The sequence below is a fragment of the Ranitomeya variabilis genome, chromosome 4, assembly GCF_051348905.1.
Source record: "Ranitomeya variabilis isolate aRanVar5 chromosome 4, aRanVar5.hap1, whole genome shotgun sequence".
Taxonomy (NCBI): Eukaryota; Metazoa; Chordata; class Amphibia; order Anura; family Dendrobatidae; genus Ranitomeya; species Ranitomeya variabilis.
The window spans coordinates 243,307,168-243,326,865 of NC_135235.1; positions in this window are offsets into that span (position 1 = coordinate 243,307,168).

Genomic DNA, 19,698 nt, shown 5'->3' on the forward strand with positions numbered 1-19,698 from the left:
TTTTAGCCCCCAGTTTTGTATTTTCCCAAGGGTAACAGGAGAAATTGGACCCCAGAAGTTGTTCTCCAATGTGTTCCGAGTACGCTGATACCCCATATGTTGGGGTAAACCCCTGTTTGGGCGCACGGGAGAGCTCGGAAGGGAAGGAGCACTGTTTTACTTTTTCAACGCAGAATTGGCTGAAATTGAGATCGGACGCCATGTCGCGTTTGGAGAGCCCCTGATGTGCCTAAACAGTGGAAACCCCCCAATTATAACTGAAACCCTAATCCAAACACACCCCTAACCCTAATCCCAACGGTTACCCTAACCACACCTCTAACCCAGACACACCCCTAACCCTAATCCCAACCCTATTCCCAACCGTAGATGTAATCCAAACCCTAACCCTAACTTTAGCCCCAACCCTAACCCTAACTTTAGCCCCAACCCTAACTGTAGCCTTAACCCTAACCCTAGCCCTAACCCTAGCCCCAACCCTAACCCTAGCCCCAACCTAACCCTAGCCCCAACCCTAGCCCCAACCCTAACCCCTAGCCCCAACCCAAGCCCTAACCCTAGCCCTAACCCTAGCCCCAACCCTAACCCTAACCCTAGCCCTAACCCTAGCCCTAACCCTAGCCCTAACCCTAGCCCTAGCCCTAACCCTAGCCCTAACCCTAATGGTAAAATGGAAATAAATACATTTTTTTAATTTTTTTATTTTTCCCTAACTAAGGGGGTGATGAAGGGGGGTTTGATTTACTTTTACAGCGGGTTTTTTAGCGGATTTTTATGATTGGCAGCTGTCACACACTGAAAGAAGCTTTTTATTGAAAAAAATATTTTTTGCGTTACCACATTTTGAGAGCTATAATTTTTCCATATTTGAGTCCACAGAGTCATGTGAGGTCTTGTTTTTTGCGGAACGAGTTGATGTTTTTATTGGTAACATGCTCGGGCACGGGAGATTTTTTGATCGCTTTTTATTCCGATTTTTGTGAGGCAGAATGACTAAAAACCAGCTATTCATGAATTTCTTTTGGGGGAGGCGTTTATACCGTTCCGCGTTTGGTAAAATTGATAAAGCAGTTTTATTCTTCGGGTCAGTACGATTACAGCGATACCTCGCTTTTTTTATGTTTTGGCGCTTTTATACGATAAAAACTATTTTATAGAAAAAATAATTATTTTGGCATCGCTTTATTCTGAGGACTATAACTTTTTTATTTTTTCGCTGATGATGCTATATGACAGCTCATTTTTTGCGGGACAAGTTGACGTTTGCAGCGGTACCATGGTTATTTATATCTGTATTTTTGATCGCGTGTTATTCTACTTTTTGTTTGGCGGTATGAGAATAAAGCGTTGTTTTTTGCCTCGTGTTTTTTTTTTGTTTTTTTTTAACGGTGTTCACTGAAGGGGTTAACTAGTGATATAGTTTTATAGGTGGGGTCGTTACGGACGCGGCGATACTAAATATGTGTACTTTTATTGTTTAATTTTTTTAATTTAGATAAAGGAATGTATTTATGGGAATAATATTTTATTTTATTTTTTTTTATTTAGGAATTTTTTTTTTTATTATTTTTTTTTTTACACATGTGGGAATTTTTTTTTTAACTTTTTTACTTTGTCCCGGGTGGGACATTACAGATCGGTGATCTGACAGTGTGCACAGCACTCTGTCAGATCACCGATCTCACTTACAGCCGTGCAGGCTTACAAGCACCTGCACGGCACCCGGAAGTAATCCCTGCAGGACCCGGATGCAGCCCCGTGGCCATTTTGGATCCGGGGCCTGCAGGGATAGGAGGAAGGAGACCCTCGCAGCAACGCGATCACATCGCGTTGCTCCGGGGGTCTCAGGGAAGCACGCAGGGAGCCCCCTCCCTGCGCGATGCTTCCCTGTACCGCCGGCACACCGCGATCATGTTTGATCGCGGTGTGCCGGGGGTTAATGTGCCGGGGGCGGTCCGTGATCGCTCCTGGCACATAGTGCCGGATGTCAGCTGCGATAGGCAGCTGACACCCGGCCGCGATCGGCCGCACTCCCCCCGTGAGCGCGGCCGATCGTGCTGGACGTACTATTCCGTCCTTGGGAATTAGGGCCCACCCCACATGGACGGAATAGTACGTCCAATAGCAGAAAGGGGTTAATTTCTTTAAGAATTCTTGTTGAATGCATAAACAGCAGCAGGTAAAAAAGACTTTCTTGAGACAAGCTGAAAGCACATGTGCCTCTAATGAAGCCAAGATGGAAACTGAGACACTAGTGATGTGTCGTTCACGAACGAGCTGACACAAAGAGCCGGCTCCCTGCTGTGAATGATGGGAGCCGGCACACCAGTGAGAGCCACTAAAATTCCTGAATGGCTCTCACTGGGCGTAAAATCCCGGACTTCGGGAGGCGTAACTCCGCCCACCTGAGCAAAACCCCACCCACTCTTCAATTTAATTGGCTGCTAAGAAGTGGGCGGAGTTTCTGCGGTAGGTGGGCGGAGTTTCAGACGCCTGAACACATAGTCAATAGGGATCCAAAAAGAGCCGATTCGTGAGCCGGAAGAGCCGGCTCTTTTTGGTGAGCGGAGCCATGAGAGCCGGATCACCAAAAAGAGCCGGACTGCCCATCACTATGAGACACAGGGAGAAGAAGAAGGAAGTGACATGACACCCAGCAGAGGGAGACAGGGAGACAGAAGGGACAAACTTCATAGAAAGGGAGGATTTGAGCTATGCAAAACACAGGAACACATAGCAACAATAAACAATATGAGAAACTGCAATACAACATGTAAAATGTACAAGACAGTCTGTAAATGTCTCATTCATGGGACATAACACTCCTGTTGTGTCTCCACCCTGCTATAGGGAGGCGTGGCCAGACTCTGCAGGGACATAACACCACTGTGTCCTGAAGAGTTTTGCTTCCTTGACCTATCCTCTGCCAGCAGTGGGCATATTAGGAAGCTCCTATCTCCACACCTTGCCTGAGCTTAGTTCCTCACTGTTGTGCGTCACTAGTTCCTGTCAAGAGGCATTATTTTTCTGACTCGACTGTTACTGACCCGGCTTGTCTCTTGTTTTGTCTGATCTCTCCACTCTTGAACCTGTGCTGTCCACCCCGACCTCGGACTGTCTGACCACTTTTATGTCTTCACCTGCTGTGCCTCATATTTCTGCCTTTAAACCATTGGTCATCTGTCTCAGGTCCGTTGTCTGCCCTGGAGTGGCACCTTGTGACTAACCTAACAATGGAAGCCTATCCTCACCATCAGAAGCTCTAGTGAAGACCAGGTAGTCACTTAGCTGTGCCCTTCCAGGGTAAGCCCGGCCATTGGTGTGGTCCACACCCACTGTTACAACATTTCAGTACTAATAGTTCAAAGCATCAAAAGAGTTAATTCCGCAGTCTGAGGACGGGATCATCAACGCAATCTCCTCGATAGGGCAGCATTATGGATGTTCAAGATAAACCTTGGCCATCTGACACTGGTGCAGGGACATTGTAACTATATAATACTCCGCCCTGTTGGCACTTTATATGGCAAACTTATTACAACTACTACATTTCTGTTCATGCCGGATATATCAACAATGTGCAGTGCTTGGGCCACGTGACAAGTGCCACATTGCTGCTAATGTTTTCTTATGGTGCCGTTCTGAAAACTGCCGCACCTGTAAAGCAAAGACACGAATGTTTCCAAATGTGTTGGATCATCCGTCACTGTCTCAAGCCGCAACTCACTTGCCATAGACTTCCAGACAAGTTGCATGTAAGACGTGTCTGCAAATTGGTTGTTTTATTTCCATGAAAATTGCAGACGGGCCTCAGTCAGTCCCAGTATGGTACAAATATCCCAGTATGGTACAGTAAAGTGGTGGTTTATTTCAAGAAGTTTCGAAGTATATAATTTCTTCTTCATGAAAAAGTACGTGATTTTTCCTGAAGAAGTTATACACTTCGAAACGCGTTGAAATAAACCACCACTTTACTGTACCATACTGGGATATTTGTCTCCATTATGTCGGGAGCGCGGAATATTGTCCTCTAACTCCCATTTTAGTCAGATGGTCACTTGCTGACCCGTAGATCCGCTGCGGCTGATTTTCTACATTATATGCGTCTTTAACAGATCGAACAGGTGAGTTTAATCTGCGTGCTAAACTAACTATTTCTCAGATAAGACCCTATTTGAGCTGATTTCTCCTACAGTTTTCTGTGATACATCAGAGGCAGCAAAATGTGTACAAATCCTGACTCTCTAACCCTGTTAGGGTTGGCGGAACGCACCTAATAATATATAATGGTAAGGTGCGTTCCCAACCCGGGGACCACCATGCAGAGATGGTAACTGCTGCTCGATAACGGCGGACACTAAATGGCGGTATCGCACCGAACACATGCGGGTTAACCGTCACCCTGTGTGTACTGCAGCGAGCTCTGTTAATTCACAGAACCGCTTGTACCGAAGTATACTGACTCCGTACCCTGTTGGCTGCCACAGGGCACAGCAGAAATAGCACAAGTGAAGTCACAAGACTCAACCCCAAGGACGTGGGGGTAAGAGTCTTATCTAGAGCCACTATGCGCGCGGCATCACACAAGCGATGCCTAAACCATACTGAATTAATTTAGCGCACAGAGTGCGAACGCCACTAACCAAACGCTAACTTAGTGAATTTAGCACACAGAGTGCATGCGGTGTCGCACAGGCGTAAATCACTAGCTGACGCTGACTATCGTGTACAGTATTGGCATTGTCACTACTTGGCGCTGTATGTTGGTCCAATCACCCAGACACAATCACCACAGGAGGGTAGGGGATAATTAGGAGCTAGCACCAGATACACACATGCTTACACGCCACGATTTTGAATATACTAGCGTGCGGCCATGCGATCCTTTTATAGCCGCAGCCTTCCGGGACCTTGCGAAAGGTCCAGTCCGAGCTGCTTGAGGACCTGGGCATGTGACCTCCGACCACCAATGAGTGTGGTCATCTCACGGGCATGCTCAGAAGGCCAAAAGCAGGACTTAGTCCCAGGAGGAGCGTCTGCTCAGCGCTGACTAATGCTGGTTGCTATAGCTGAACCTGGGGAGGCAGCAGCAACCAGATGCACAGCATTAGCCTGAGCAAGACGCTGGGACCGATGTCTCTGCTGATCAGGATCCTCTGTGGCTGAGGAAGAATGGGAGACCACGTAAGAAATGGCTTAAGTTTCTCCCTGTGCAGTGGCGGGAACTTGACTCCTAACATGAGCCCCCTCTTCCTTGGGCCTTGCAATGAGCTGAGGAGTGCAAATGTGTTCCCAAGTTCTGTTCTCTGCACCATGACTGTTCCAGTCAACCAGATAAAACTTTTTGCCACCTACCACCTTGGACCCAACAATGGCATTCACCTCAAAATCATCCACAGACGAGCCGGATATCCCGGCAGATGACTCAGAAAACCGGGACATGTGAACGGGTTTTAAGAGGGACACATCGGTGATACCCATGCGCTGAGGAAGGGCCAGAAGGTAAGCCACAGGGATGACCTATTCCAGGACCTTGACGGGACCTATGAAGCGAGGAGCAAACTTAGTGGACTCAACTTGCAGTCTGATGTTATGGGCAGAGAGCCACACTGTCGCCAGGGGCAAAGTCGGAGCGGGGCGCCGATGCGCAGGGATGGAGACCCTCATTCTCTCCTTAGAGGCTTGAATGGCATCCTTTGTGCGGTCCCAAATATCACGGGCCTCCACCACCTAGTCTGCCACCCTAGAGTCGGCGGATGACACGGGCATGGCGGTAATTAAGGAGGAAAGAGGTCTGCCAATGGAGTCAGCAATGGCGTTGTTTAGCCCCAAACTTCGTCCATGGTAGCAGGGATGCCCAGTCATCCTGCCTGGCAGAAACAAAATGTTGCAAATATGTGTCCAGGGTCTGGTTGGCCCTCTCTACCAACCCGTTCGTCTCGCTATGGTAAGCTGAAGAGAGATTTAGCTCAATGCTGAGCAGACGAAAATGTTCTCTCCAGAACCGAGAAGCGAATTGGGGACCCCAGTCACTGACTATTTTGTCAGGCATGCCGTGTAGGCAAAAGATTTGTTTGATGAACAGCACCGCCAAAGCCCGTGCTGAAGGTACCAGCGGAAGAGACACCAAGTCCACCATCTTAGATAAATGGTCAGTGACTACCCAGACAACGGTACAGTTATGGGACTTGGTTAAGCCCACCACAAAGTCCATCCAGACCATCTGCCAGGGGATAACCGCCACCGGCAGGGGATACAGTAGACCGATTTTTGGCACAGGAGACACATGCCCCAATCTAGTCTGACATCACGGGCCATATGCGGCCACCAATACGACCTCGCCAGGAGCTCGGATGTCCTCTTAGTCCCAAAATGTCCACCCACCCTGGACGAATGAGCCCAAGAGAGAACCTCCGTTCGCAAATTAGGTGGAACAAAAGTCTTGCCCGGGGGCACAGACTCAAGTGAAACAGGAGCCACGGTTCTCAGGCTCTCCGATGGGACAATAAGCCGATGCTCCTCTCCCTCCTCAGATGAGACTATGGAACAGGAGAGAGCATCGGCACGAGAGTTCTTCTCCCCAGAAAAAAAGAGGAGGGTGGAGATGAATTGGGAGAACAGGGACCATCTGGCCTGGTGAGAATTTAGCCGCTGGGCCGTCTGCAAATAAATGAGATTCTTATGGTTGGTGTATATTTAGAAGGGGTAACGAGCCTTAGGGTTAGAGCAAGACACTGGGACTGATGTCTCTGCTGAGCAGGATCCTCTGCGGCTGAGGAAGAATGGGAGACCACAGAAGAAATGGCTTGAGATTCCCCCTGTGCAGCAGCGGCAACTCGACACCTAACAAACACTAACCTTAACCTCCCATTAGTAGTGTGGACATACAGTGGGTACGGAAAGTGTTCAGACCCCTTTACATTTTTCACTCTTTCAATGCAGCCATTTGGTAAATTCAAAAAAGTTCATTTTTTTTCATTAATGTACACTCTGTACCCCATCAAGACTGAAAAAAACAGAAATGTAGACATTTTTGCAAATTTATTAAAAAAGAAAAACTGAATTATCACATGGGCATAAGTCTTCAGCCCCTTTGCTCAGTATTGAGCAGAAGCACCTTTTGAGCTAGTACAGCCATGAATCTTCTTGGGAATGATGCAACAAGTTTTTCACGCCTGGATTTGGGGATCCTTGGCCATTCTTCCTTGCAGATCCACTCCAGTTCTGTCAGGTTGGATGGTGAATGTTGGTGGACAGCCATTTTCAGGTCTCTCCAGAGATGCTCAATTGGGTTTAGGTCAGGGCTCTGGCTGGGCCAGTCAAGAATGGTCACAGAGTTGTTCTGAAGCCACTCCTTTGTTATTTTAGCTGTGTGCTTAGGGTCATTGTCTTGTTGGAAGGTGAACCTTTGGCTAAGTCTGAGGTCCAGAACACTCCAGAAGAGGTTTTCATCCAGGATATCTCTATACTTGGCCGCATTCATGTTTCCTTCAATGACAACCAGTCGTCCTGTCTCTGCAGCTGAAAAACACCCCCATAGAATGATGCTGCCACCACCATGCTTCACTGTTGGGATTGTATTGGGCAGGTGGTGAGCAGTGCCTGGTTTTCTCCAGACGGTGCAGACTAGGTGTTTGTCTCGCTTTTATTGTGATGCATTGATCTCGCATTATTGCAGTCTGGGACACCTTTGTTAGGGCTTTTGTGCCTGCTGTGGCTACTGCTGCTGATTTTAAAAACAATTGTTTTGAAGTGTGGAGACTCCAACTTGGGTCTACATCTGTTGGGTTGCCAGTAGTGAAAGGGGTGTCAGAGCGCCATTATACTCTTTCTACTCTGGGGAAAATTATGCCACTTTAGCAATGTGCGGCAATAATTATTTGAAATGTTTGGACTCCAAGTTGGGTCTTCATGTTTGTTGCCTGTAACAGTAGGGCTCAAAGACCGGCAGGCCTGCACTTACTTTCAGACTTTCAGGCCACTACCTGTGTTACTATCATTAAATTTTTCTAATACTAGTGGTCTACCAAGCTCATATTTGTGCCACCTGAGTGTGGCTGCACAAAAAAGCAGATTGAGCTGTTGCATGAGGTATCCGGGCTCCCAGCAAAAAAAGGCTTACATGAGTCCCTCACCCACGTCGTCTTAATTTAAACTTAAAGTCAAAGCACTAAATGCTGGCCCAGACCCTGATACCTCATGCATGGCCTATGACTGACTGCTGCTGTGCCATTAGCAAGTTTCAACTGTGGGTGAATTAATCAGTCAACTACCTGTGTTACTAGCCTTACATTTTTCTAGGATTTGTGGTCTACCGTGCTAATATTTGGGCCACTTGAGTGTGGCCGGCCAAAAAAGCAAGCAGTTTGAGCTGTTGCATGAGGTATCATTGCTCCAAGCAAAGCAGGCTTACATCGGTCCCTCACCCACCTCATCTTAATTTAAACTTAAATTCCAAGCTATAAATGGTGGGCCGGACCCTGATACCTCATGCATTGCCCATGGATGACTGTTTGTGCCATTATTAAATTCCTACTGTGGGTCAAGTGATGCTACTGTTCCTGGTGTCAGCATCTAAGTTTTTGGAAATGTTTGGACTCCAGGTTGGATCTCCTTCATGTTTGTTGCCTGAATTTTGCAGAGCTCTCAAAGCACCAGGCCTACACCGGTTTCTGATTAGTGTTTCAGCTAGAAATGCTGGTCTAAACCCTGTGTCATGCATTCTTGCTGCGCAATTATACTATTTGTACTCTGGGTCAATTGATTCCACTTTTCCTGGTGTCTAACCCTAATTTGAGCTGTTTAGGAAGCATTTTGGCTCCCGAAGGTATTGTCTATGCGGTTGGTTTTGCCTCCCATTTCATTCAATGGGGATCGGGTATGTTTGGGAATTTCGCCGAACCGAACCTCGAAAGGTTCACTTATCTCTAATGGAGAGTGGTTATTAAATGAGTGGTTACTGATGCAGAATGGTCACAGATGGACTGTGGTTGCTGAGGGAGAGAGGTCGACGAGGGAGAATGGTTCCCTGAGGGTGAGCTGTTGCTGGGGGAGGGTTGTTGTTGCTAAAGGAGAGTTGTTGCTGAGGTAGAGCGGTTGCTGGGAGAGAGTATTTGCTGGAGAAAGGGGTTGCGGGGGAAGAGGGGTTGCTGGAGAAAAGGGGTTGATTGGGGAAAGCGATGGCTGGGGGGTTTCTGAGGGAGAGCTCTCTTTGATGGGGAGCAGTTGCTGATGGAGAGCAGTTCCCTAAGGGAGAGTGGTTCGCTGATGGAGAGTGCTCATTGATGGAGAGCACTCGCTGATGTAGAAAGCTTGAGGATGGAAGGTGGTACCCTGAGAGAGAGCGGTTCGCTGATGGAGTGCGGTTGCTGATGAAGAGTGCTTGTGAGGGAGAGCGGTAGCTGAAAAAGAGTAGTTTCCTAATGGAGAGCGTGTTGCTGATGGAGAGCAGTTGTTGAGGGAGAGCGCTCCCTGTGGAAGAGCGCTTGCTGGGGGAGAATGGTTGCTGAGGGATAGCAGTTCCCTGAGGGACAGCATTTGCTGATGGAGAGCTGCCTCTGATGGAGAGTGCACGTGAGGGAGAGCGGTAGCTGAGAAAGAGTAGTTCCCTGATGGAGAGTGGTTCTGATGGAGAGCGTTTTTTGAGGGAGAGTGCTCCCTGTGGAAGAGCGGTTGTTGGGGGAGAGCTGTCCCCGGGGAGATAAGTCGCTGGGGGAGAGCGGTCAACTAGGGAGAGTGATTCCATGAGGGAGAGCGGTCGCTGAAGGACAGCGGTCGCTGAGGGAGAACGCTGGCTGATGGAGAGCTGTCCCTGGGGGAGGGCTGTTGCTGGGGGAGTACGATCAATGAGGGAGAATGGTCACTGAGGGAGAGCGGTCATTGATGGAGAGCGTTTGATGAGGGAGGGGGAGTGGTTCCCTAAGGAGGAGTCATTGCTGAGAGAAAGCAATTCCCTTATGTAGAGCGGTCGCTGATGGAGAGCAGTCGCTGATGGAGAGCAGTCGTTGGGGGGGAGCTGTTCCCGGGGGAGATAGGTCGCTTGGGGAGAGCGATCAACTAGCGAGAGCGATTCCATGAGGGAGAGCGTTTGCTGGGGAAGAGTGGATGGCAGCCCTTGATTTCACTCTCTTGGCAGACACAGCAGCAGCTGATAATGAAAACTGAAGAATATTGGAGACAAACTCTGAAACGAAAATATAATAATCTGCGTAGTCAGACGCCGGTGGAAATAAATAAGAGATTTTGTGCCCAAGTAAGCAGCAATTTACTGTACAAGACAGGTGTCACCTGCAGGCACTGTCTGTGGCCACAATCAGATCCACAGATACTGTGATGCACACTGATAGTGTCTGTATGATGGTGTAATGTATGTGATGCATGCTGACATTGCCAGGTTTGGCATTGCTATTTTTGCATTGCAAGCCAATTCTCTGTGGGTATGGGGAAAATGGACTGTGGGGTCATCATACTGTGTGTGGGGGGAATGTACTATGGGGACATCATACTGTGTGTGGGGGAAATGAACTGTGGGGACATCATACTGTGTGTGCTGTGTGTGGGGGAATGTACTGTGGAGACATCATACTGTGTGTGTGGGGGGGAATGTACTGTGGGGACATCATATTGTGTGTGTGGGGGAATGTACTGTGGGAACATCATACTGTGTGTGGGGGGAATGTACTGTGGGGACATCATACTGTGTGTGGGTGGGAATGTACTGTGGGGACATCATACTGTGTGTGGGGGAATGTACTGTGGGGACATCATACTGTGTGTGCTGTGTGTGGGGGAATGTACTGCGGGGACATCATACTGTGTGTGCGGGAATGTACTGTGGGGACATCATACTGTGTGTGGGGGAATGTACTGTGGGGACATCATACTGTGTGTGGGGGAATGTATGGTGGGGACATCATACTGTGTGTGGGGGAATGTACAGTGGGGACATCATACTGTGTGTGCGGTGTAGCATAGCGCCTACTACGTGTCTTGGGGGACACTCGCTTGGCACGAGATTAATGCAGTCAGGCACGGTTTTCTATCAAAACACAGTCTCTTAGGTTTATTTCACACAACATAAACCACATCCACAGGAACTTAGTAACAGCTTGAACAGTATCTGGACATATTCAACTTTACCACAGTTCGTCTCTGACCCCGGTCAGCATTACACACGGTTTTCAGACCGTTACCCGTTGGCAACCTTCACGGGTTCCTGGACACCTCTTGGCCTCAGAGGTGCCCCCATACACAATGTCTCTCTCTTCCATTCACTCTGACCCCGGTCAGTACAACACGGTTCCTTCCCGTTACCTGTGGGTGCCGCACAGGTTCTCGGATACCTCTTCCTTAGAGGCATCCTGCAGAAATTCACACTCTGTCTTTCCTTTTCCCCTGACCCCGGTCAGTAAAACATGAATCTCCATTCGTTACCTGCCATTGCCGCACAGGTTCTCGGATACCTCTCTTCCACAGAGGTATCCTCCAGACAGACATTCTCACTCTGACCCCGGTCAGTATAAAACGGATCTCCATCTGTTCCACAGTCTGGTCTGTGTGAGGTCCAGAGCCCCGCCATGTGCTCTTCAGGGAGCCGACACTCCCAACACATGGGGCTCTCTCCAGGACCTTCCAGCACAGACCATTCAGGTCCACACTCAGAGCCCATGTGACCAAACCTCAGTAACATTATATGCTACCAACCACTCCCACAGGTGAGAGTGTGGATGTGTGGCTAATTTGTCCCGCCCATCTCACACAACTAGCCTAGTCAGTCTCCCTTACAACTATACCATAGATATACACACTCCCGAGGGACTACAGGTCCCAGAACAACAACATTGCATCAGAATTACCATGCAGACTCCCTCTGCGACACATATCGACCATTCACAACACTGCCAGTCACTGTTTCACACGATTATAATGATAAATATGCCTCCATGCATATCCCAAGGAGCACATACAGTGCAGTGCCCCCTAGCTGCCACAGGGGTCACTACACTACACTATACTGTGGGGACATCATACTGTGTGTGGGGGAATGTACTGTGGGGACATCATACTGTGTGTGGGGGAATATACTGCGGGGGCATCATACTGTGTGTGGGGGGAATGTACAGTGGGGACATCATACTGTGTGTGGGGGAATGTACAGTGGGGACATCGTACTGTGTGGGGGGGAATGTACTGTGGGGATATCATACTGTGTGTGGGGGAATGTACTGTGGGGACATCATACTGTGTGTGGGGGAATATACTGTGGGGACATCATACTGTGTGGGGGAATCTACTGTGGGGACATCATACTGTGTGTGGGGAGTGTAATGTGGGGACATCATACTGTGTGTGGCGGAATGTAATGTGGGGACATCGTTCTGTGTGTGTGGGGGAATGTACTGTGGGGACATCATACTGTGTGTGGGGGAATGTACAGTGGGGACATCATACTGTGTGGGGGAATATACTGCGGAGACATCATACTGTGTTTGGGGGGAATGTACTGTGGGGACATCGTATTGTGTGTGGGGGAAAGTACTGCGGGTACATCATACTATGTGGGGGGGATGTATTTTGGGTACATCATACTCCAAATCTTTTCCACTGGCCGTTTTATGCATTGTTTTTCAATTTAATAAATAAAATATATAATTATTTCCTCTGTCCAAGTGCAAGATCTTATATTTATCTACATTAAACTTTAATTACCACCTCTAAGCCCAAGCCTCCAGTGTATGTGAGTGTGTGTGTGTATGTATGTGTATATATATATATATATATACACACAATAGCTGAAGAGCCCGGTGTTGCCCGGGCATAGTAACTGTTATGGACTGGTGATTTAGGAGTGACATGCGACTAGCTCTGAGCAGGTGGTAACTATACTGACCGCAGTTCCTGATCTTAACACAACACTAGAAGTAGCCGTGGGATGTTCCTGTCACTCCCTGGACACCTCGTCACAGCCGGAGAACTAGCTACCCCTAAAGGTAGAAACAGGAAAGCTATCTTGCCTCAGAGAAAATCCCCAAAGGATAGACAGCCCCCCACAAATAACTGTGAGTGGAGAAGGAAATGACATACGTAGAATGAAACAAGATTTTGCAAAGGAGGCCACTTCTAGCTAGATAGATAGTACAGGACAGAACACTGTGCGGTCAGTAATAAAAACTAGAAAAAGTCCACCGCAGAGAAATGCAAAAATCTCCACACCTGACTAAAGGTGTGAAGGGCAAAATCTGCTGCCCAGAGCTTCCAGCTTAGCTGAATAGATCCATACTGATAAGCTGGACAAATGAGCAAAACATAGAATGTGCTGAACAATAAAGTCCACAACAAGAGGACTGCAAAAGGACAAGCAAGGACTTATCTTTGCTGAACAGGTCAGAGTGTCAGGGAAATCCAAAAGAGCCGTGACTCCAAGCAGGAACAATTGACAACTGGCATTGATTGAGGGAAAAGGCCAGACTAAAATAGCCGAGCCAAAGACGATCAGTGGAAGCAGCTGCTGATGCTAAATCCAAGAAGCAGCCATACCACTCAAAACCACCGGAGGGAGTCCAAGAGCAGAACTCACAAAAGTGCTACTTACGACCACCGGAGGGAGCCCAAGAGCGGAATTCACAACAAGTAACTAACTGTGCTTACGCAGCGCCCCAGAGTCCTGGTCGTTGCAGTACTGTCGCTCCGCCACTAAGGGGAGTGATGGTACGTCTGATGGCACTAAAGGAGTTCACCTGACCAGGTATCACAGTCACACATTACACTTCACACTCCGGCCACCAGGGGGAGCAAAGGGTTCTATGTATTAGGCCACTCCTCACACTCTGGTAAAACTGGGGGTTGGATAGGAAGTTAGGCAGAAGCTGACTGGGTTTTGCCCAGGTAACATCTAGTGAGAGAAGAGCGTTGCTTGGGAAGATCCAGGGGGGTCCCTGTCAGGGGTGGGATCCTGACAGAGGCCTAGCGAAAGGACAGATCGTTACGGAGCCGCGCCTGCACTTCATTGCGGCGGCATCTTAATAAAGGACACAAAGCAAAGTATACTGTGGAGAAGTGAGAAACGAGATCACAGCACAAAGGCGATAGAACCAGTAGGAGTCGTGCCCCGAGATCGGCAACATCCTACTGAGGCACGTAGCCGGTGGCCGGAATGCCGAGGAAGTATTGGGCTCTACGCATTACTTCAAACCAACAGCAGGGCAGTTAATTTTAGGTTGGCTGCCTCACCTTAATCACCTAATGAAGACAACGGAGGCAATTGTGGGAGAGGGGCGTCTCTAGGGTCCCTATAAAATAACTCCAGGCCTACCCCGTCATACGGGTGCGTCCTATCCATATCATCTGGGGGACGGAGAGAAAGAACAGAAACATACACGACAGTTGTGAGGACTATCCCGTGGTGCTCAGCAGGGAAGTACTACAACACCCAGGCGCTAGTAGGTAGGCACTGATTTCCACCTGCAAAGGGAACTCTGGATGTGCCTTCGGACCGGCCGGTCTCAGCCAGCCCTGTTAACAGTGCTCTGGATTGCGGATGCTGAAGCCTTCAGTAAAGAGGTAAAGAGACTGCAACCCTGTGTCCTCGTTATTTACTGCAACCTACACCACCACCTACACCTTTTATTGGGCGCCCTTTAGCAGGACCACGGACCGGGTCGGGCCACAGTGACATCCTCGGAACCAAGAGAGACCCGGATCCGATTACCCCGCTGTCCTGCGTCTGGGGGTCGCTCCACTTAGTTATAACAAATTACAATGACTATTGTCACGATCCATTTTTGGATTTGTGGTAGATCTCGTTTCCCTCAGTTTAAAACCTATTTCCTTTCATGTCATCAGGGGTTAATTCAGTTTCCACGGTGGCCGCTGGTGTATTACATTGCATTGCTGCTGACTCAGCTGATGTTGGTGGGACCACTCCCACCATCCTTTAAGGGGTTACCTGGTGCATCAGCTGACTGTCGGTATTAGTTCATTCTGTAGTGACCAAGCTGGAAGAAGGAGCTTTCTGGGATCAGTGGTTCTACAGCTGAGTTCGGTTTTCCTGGTGTCATTTTCTTGCTGTGCGGTGCTTTACAACAGAAAGCTAAGTGTGGTGATCTTTTTACCCAGTCCCTTTTGGTGTCTGTTTTTCCTTACCTATTATTGTATTAGTGCAGCGGTGGGACCAGTGCTCTCACCTGCCAGTTCCCTACATAAGCATAGGAGCAAGGCAAGTGAGGGACAAGGTATCCTGGTCAACGGGGTGAAAGAACCCGTATAGGGACAATAGCAAGATCAGGGCACATCCTCAGCAGAGTGCAGGCGGTGTCCAGTTCCCCATTCCCTACCAACAGGGCCCACCATTGTAATTGTGTCCCTGGTGTTCCCTTGTTGCGGTGTTTGTGACCGACCTACGGTGGGGTCGTTTCATGCCAGGTCAGTCACATCGTGACATTTATATTGCACATAAAACATTTCACATCATATACTCAACACTACAAATTTGCAACACAAATTATCTAAACGATTACCTCAGTATTGACAGTATTTTATTTTCAACTCATTCAAAAACCTTTTGGATAAACAACATTTTTGTTTTTTCCTTCCGATGCAAAGATGAACAGATTTTTCACAGTTCCAACTCTTGAACAGGCCACGTTAAGTTGACCATGAGAAAATCATGGAGATTGCAAATCGATCCCTACTACTTTCAAGGACTGTCCCTGAGCCTTGTTAATGGACATTGCAAATGCCAGCCGAAGTGGAAACTGGAGGTGTTTAAAATCAAAAGGCAAATCAGATGGAATGAGAGGAATTCTTGGAATGAAAAGGTCCTCTCCTTTGGCACATCCTGTTGCTGAGCTGTGTATCTAATCATATCCTGTGTGATACTGTCTGCTGGGCTGTGTATCTAATCCTACCCTGTGTGATACTGTGTGCTGAGCCGCGTATCTAATCCTATCCTGTGTGATACAGTCTGCTGAGCACTGTATCTAATCCTATCTTGTTTGATACTGGGCTCACCCTGCAGTTTATGTCAGAGGGTGGTCTGTGTCGGCACAGTAATGAATTATTTCCAGCCTTACAGAAGGAAGATAACACCATAGAAATGATAAGAATAATAGGCCTCAGTTACCACAACTGTCTACAAGGAAAACTGCTTAGTGACTGGTTGCCGATTTTTTTATATATATATATATATATATATATATATATATATATATATATATATAAACACACACACACACACACACACACACTACAGACCAAAAGTTTGGACACACCTTTTCATTTAAAGATTTTTCGATATTTTCATGACTATGAAAATAGAACATTCACACTGAAGGCATCGAAACTGTGAATTAACACATGTGGAATTATATACTTAACAAAAAAGTGTGAAACAACTGAAATTATGTCTTATATTCTAGGTTCTTCACAGAAGCCACCTTTTGCTTTGATGACTGCTTTGCACACTCTTGGCATTCTCTTGATGAGCTTCAAGAGGTAGTCACCAGGAATGGTTTTCACTTTACAAGTGTGCCCTGTCAGGTTTAATAAGTGGGATTTCTTGCCTTATTAATGGGGTTGGGACCATCAGTTGTGTTGTGCAGAAGTCTGGTGGATACACAGCTGATAGTACTACTGAATAGACTGTTGTATGGCTTTTTTCTTGCCATAATACAAATTCTAAGTAAAGAAAAACGAGTGGCAATCATTACTTTAAGAAATGAAGGTCAGTCAGTCTGAAAAATTGGGAAAACTTTGAAAGTGTCTCCAAGTGCAGTGGCAAAAACCATCAAGCACTACAAAGAAACTGGCTCACATGGAAAGGAAGACCAAGAGTCACCTCTGCTTCTGAGGATAAGTTTATCTGAGTCACCAGCCTCAGAAATCGCAGGTTAACAGCAGCTCAGATTAGAGACCAGGTCAATGCCACACAGAGTTCTAGCAGCAGACACATCTCTACAACAACTGTTAAGAGGAGACTTTGTGCAGCAGGCCTGCATGGTAAAATAGCTGCTAGGAAACCACTGCTAAGGACAGGCAACAAGCAGAAGAGAGTTGTTTGGGCTAAAGAACACAAGGAATGGACCTTAGACCAGTGGAAATCGGTGCTTTGGTCTGATGAGTCCAAATTTGAGATCTTTGGTTCCAACCACGGTGTCTTTGTGCGACACAGAAAAGGTGAATGGATGGACTCTACATGCCTGGTTCCCACTGTGAAGCATGGAGGAGGTATGATGGTGAGGGGTTGCTTTGCTGCTGACACTGTTGGGGATTTATTCAAAATTGAAGGCATACTGAACCAGCATGGCTACCACAGCATCTTGCAGCGGCATGCTATTCCATCCGGTTTGCATTTAGTTGAACCATTTATTTTTCAACAGGACAATGACCCCAAACACACCTCCAGGCTGTGTAATGGCTATTCGACCAAGGAGAGTGATGGGGTGCTACGCCAGATGACCTGGCCTCCACAGTCACCAGACCTGAACCCAATCGAGATGGTTTGGGGTGAGCTGGACCGCAGAGTGAAGGCAAAAGGACCAACAAGTGCTAAGCATCTCTGGAAACTCCTTCAAGATTGTTGAAAGACCATTCCCGGTGACTACCTCTTGAAGCTCATCAAGAGAATGCCAAGAGTGTGCAAAGCAGTCATCAAAGCAAAAGGTGGCTACTTTGAAGAACCTAGAATATAATACATAATTTTAGTTGTTTCACACTTTTTTGTTAAGTATATAATTCCACATGTGTTAATTCATAGCTTTGATGCCTTCAGTGTGAATGTGCAATTTTCATAGTCCTGAAAATACAGAAAAATCTTTAAATGAGGTGCGTCCAATCTTTTGGTCTATACTGTGTATGTATGTATGTATATATATATATATATATATATATATATATATATATATATATATATATAAAATCTCTGTAACATTATCCTGCTCTATGCAGATGAAGGGTTAGGGTTACTAAACTCTGCAAGGTAAGCAACAAATATGGAAAGTGTACTCTGTAGAAAGCCATTACTAAATGTTAAAAAAAGGGCCCAATACTGACCCATGTGGTACCCCACTGTTAGCTGTGCCCCAATCCGAGTGTGTTCCATTAATACCCACCCTTTGTTTCTGATCAGTGAGTCGGTTGTTAAACCTGTTGCATATATTTCCCCCTACTCCCATTTTATGATATGTTAGGGGGAGTCGTTCTCTGTGATGTGGCATTGTGTGATGTTTGGGGTAGTAGTTCTCTGTATTGTGGTGTTGTGTAATGTTAGCTGGAGTATAATAATCTCATGCTCCCGGAGTTTTTTTCTGTAATTTCTGTACAATGGTGACTCCCTCTAATAATCTCACTATCGTCGATATCTTCCCGTCGATACGTTTCACTCTTTGATAGAGGCAGTCGACTCCTGCGACCTCCAGCCTGACTTCCAGACAGTACATCCTCTCACGTGTAGTGCTAATATGGGCAGCCCATGTAATGATACAGAAGGTAAGCAGAAACTTCCGTAGAGACTGCTGATGGCACTAGGCCCCCACAGAAGGAACTAGAGACCTCAGATCCGTGGTTTCATCACAGAGACGGAGATTTGTTAGGACAATATTTTATTCTTATGAGAATGTTAAATCTGTAATAAGGTCACGAAGGGCGACAAGTACACGGGTCACCAGGAAGCACAGAGAGGTGCACAATAAACATGGCATCAAGGTTCATACAAAAACCACTTCCATAGGAAGAAATGACCAATATAGAATATATTGAGAGTTCTCCATGTGTAGATAGTGAATCATTCGTTAAGCTGAGGTCTAGCGGGGTGTGGAGTATTGCATGCTCCTATGATCGTCACATAAGCCAATGTTATTGTCCTGGAGACGGGTTACAGCAGCTAAATATGAAGGTTCTCCATCCAGTCCTAGCACATCTCCTACTCGCCAACATCCAGAATTAGAGATCTTGGGTCATACTGTGTCACTGGTAGTGCGTGAATATGGCTGAGTCTGACACATCATCTACGAGCACATGCGGCACCACGCTGGAGGCTGGAACAGCCATGCTAAAACCATATCAGGAGTCTGGAGATTATACTGTATTAGAAAATTGCATGGTGATAGCACTATTATCTCCAGCATGGATGCTCTTGATGTGGGGTGGCGACAGATTTTAGTGTATTGGAGTGAAGTCACTAAATCCCTTTTCCCGAACCCCCCTGTTAGCTCAAGACTTTTAGAAATGTGAGATTTTAGAGAAAAGGATCCACATTTTGTGTAAGAGATGATATAAGAGGTAAATAACAACCATTCATCAATTTAGCCTACAAGAAGAGTCAACATAAATACAAAAGTCATAGTAACATACACATAGTTAGCAAGGCCAAAAAAAGTCATTTGTCCATCCAGTTCAGCCTATATAACCCTAAGTCAACATAAAGATAAGTCTATTCTTCCTTGCCTGCTGAAAATAGACGTCTGGATAATTAAGATTAAATGCTGTGTCGTCACAGACATGTTATGTTTTTAATGATTAAAAAAGGAACATTTTTTAAATGTAAACATAAAGACCAGAAGGCTGAATCCAGCAGCCACACGTATGTGCGGGACACAGCGGAGACGCTGAGCTGGTTGTAGCGTCAGAGTTAGCACTATCATGACAGCCAGAAATCCACCAAAGTGCCCAGGAGACCACGTTCTCTGTTCCCCTAACACACTG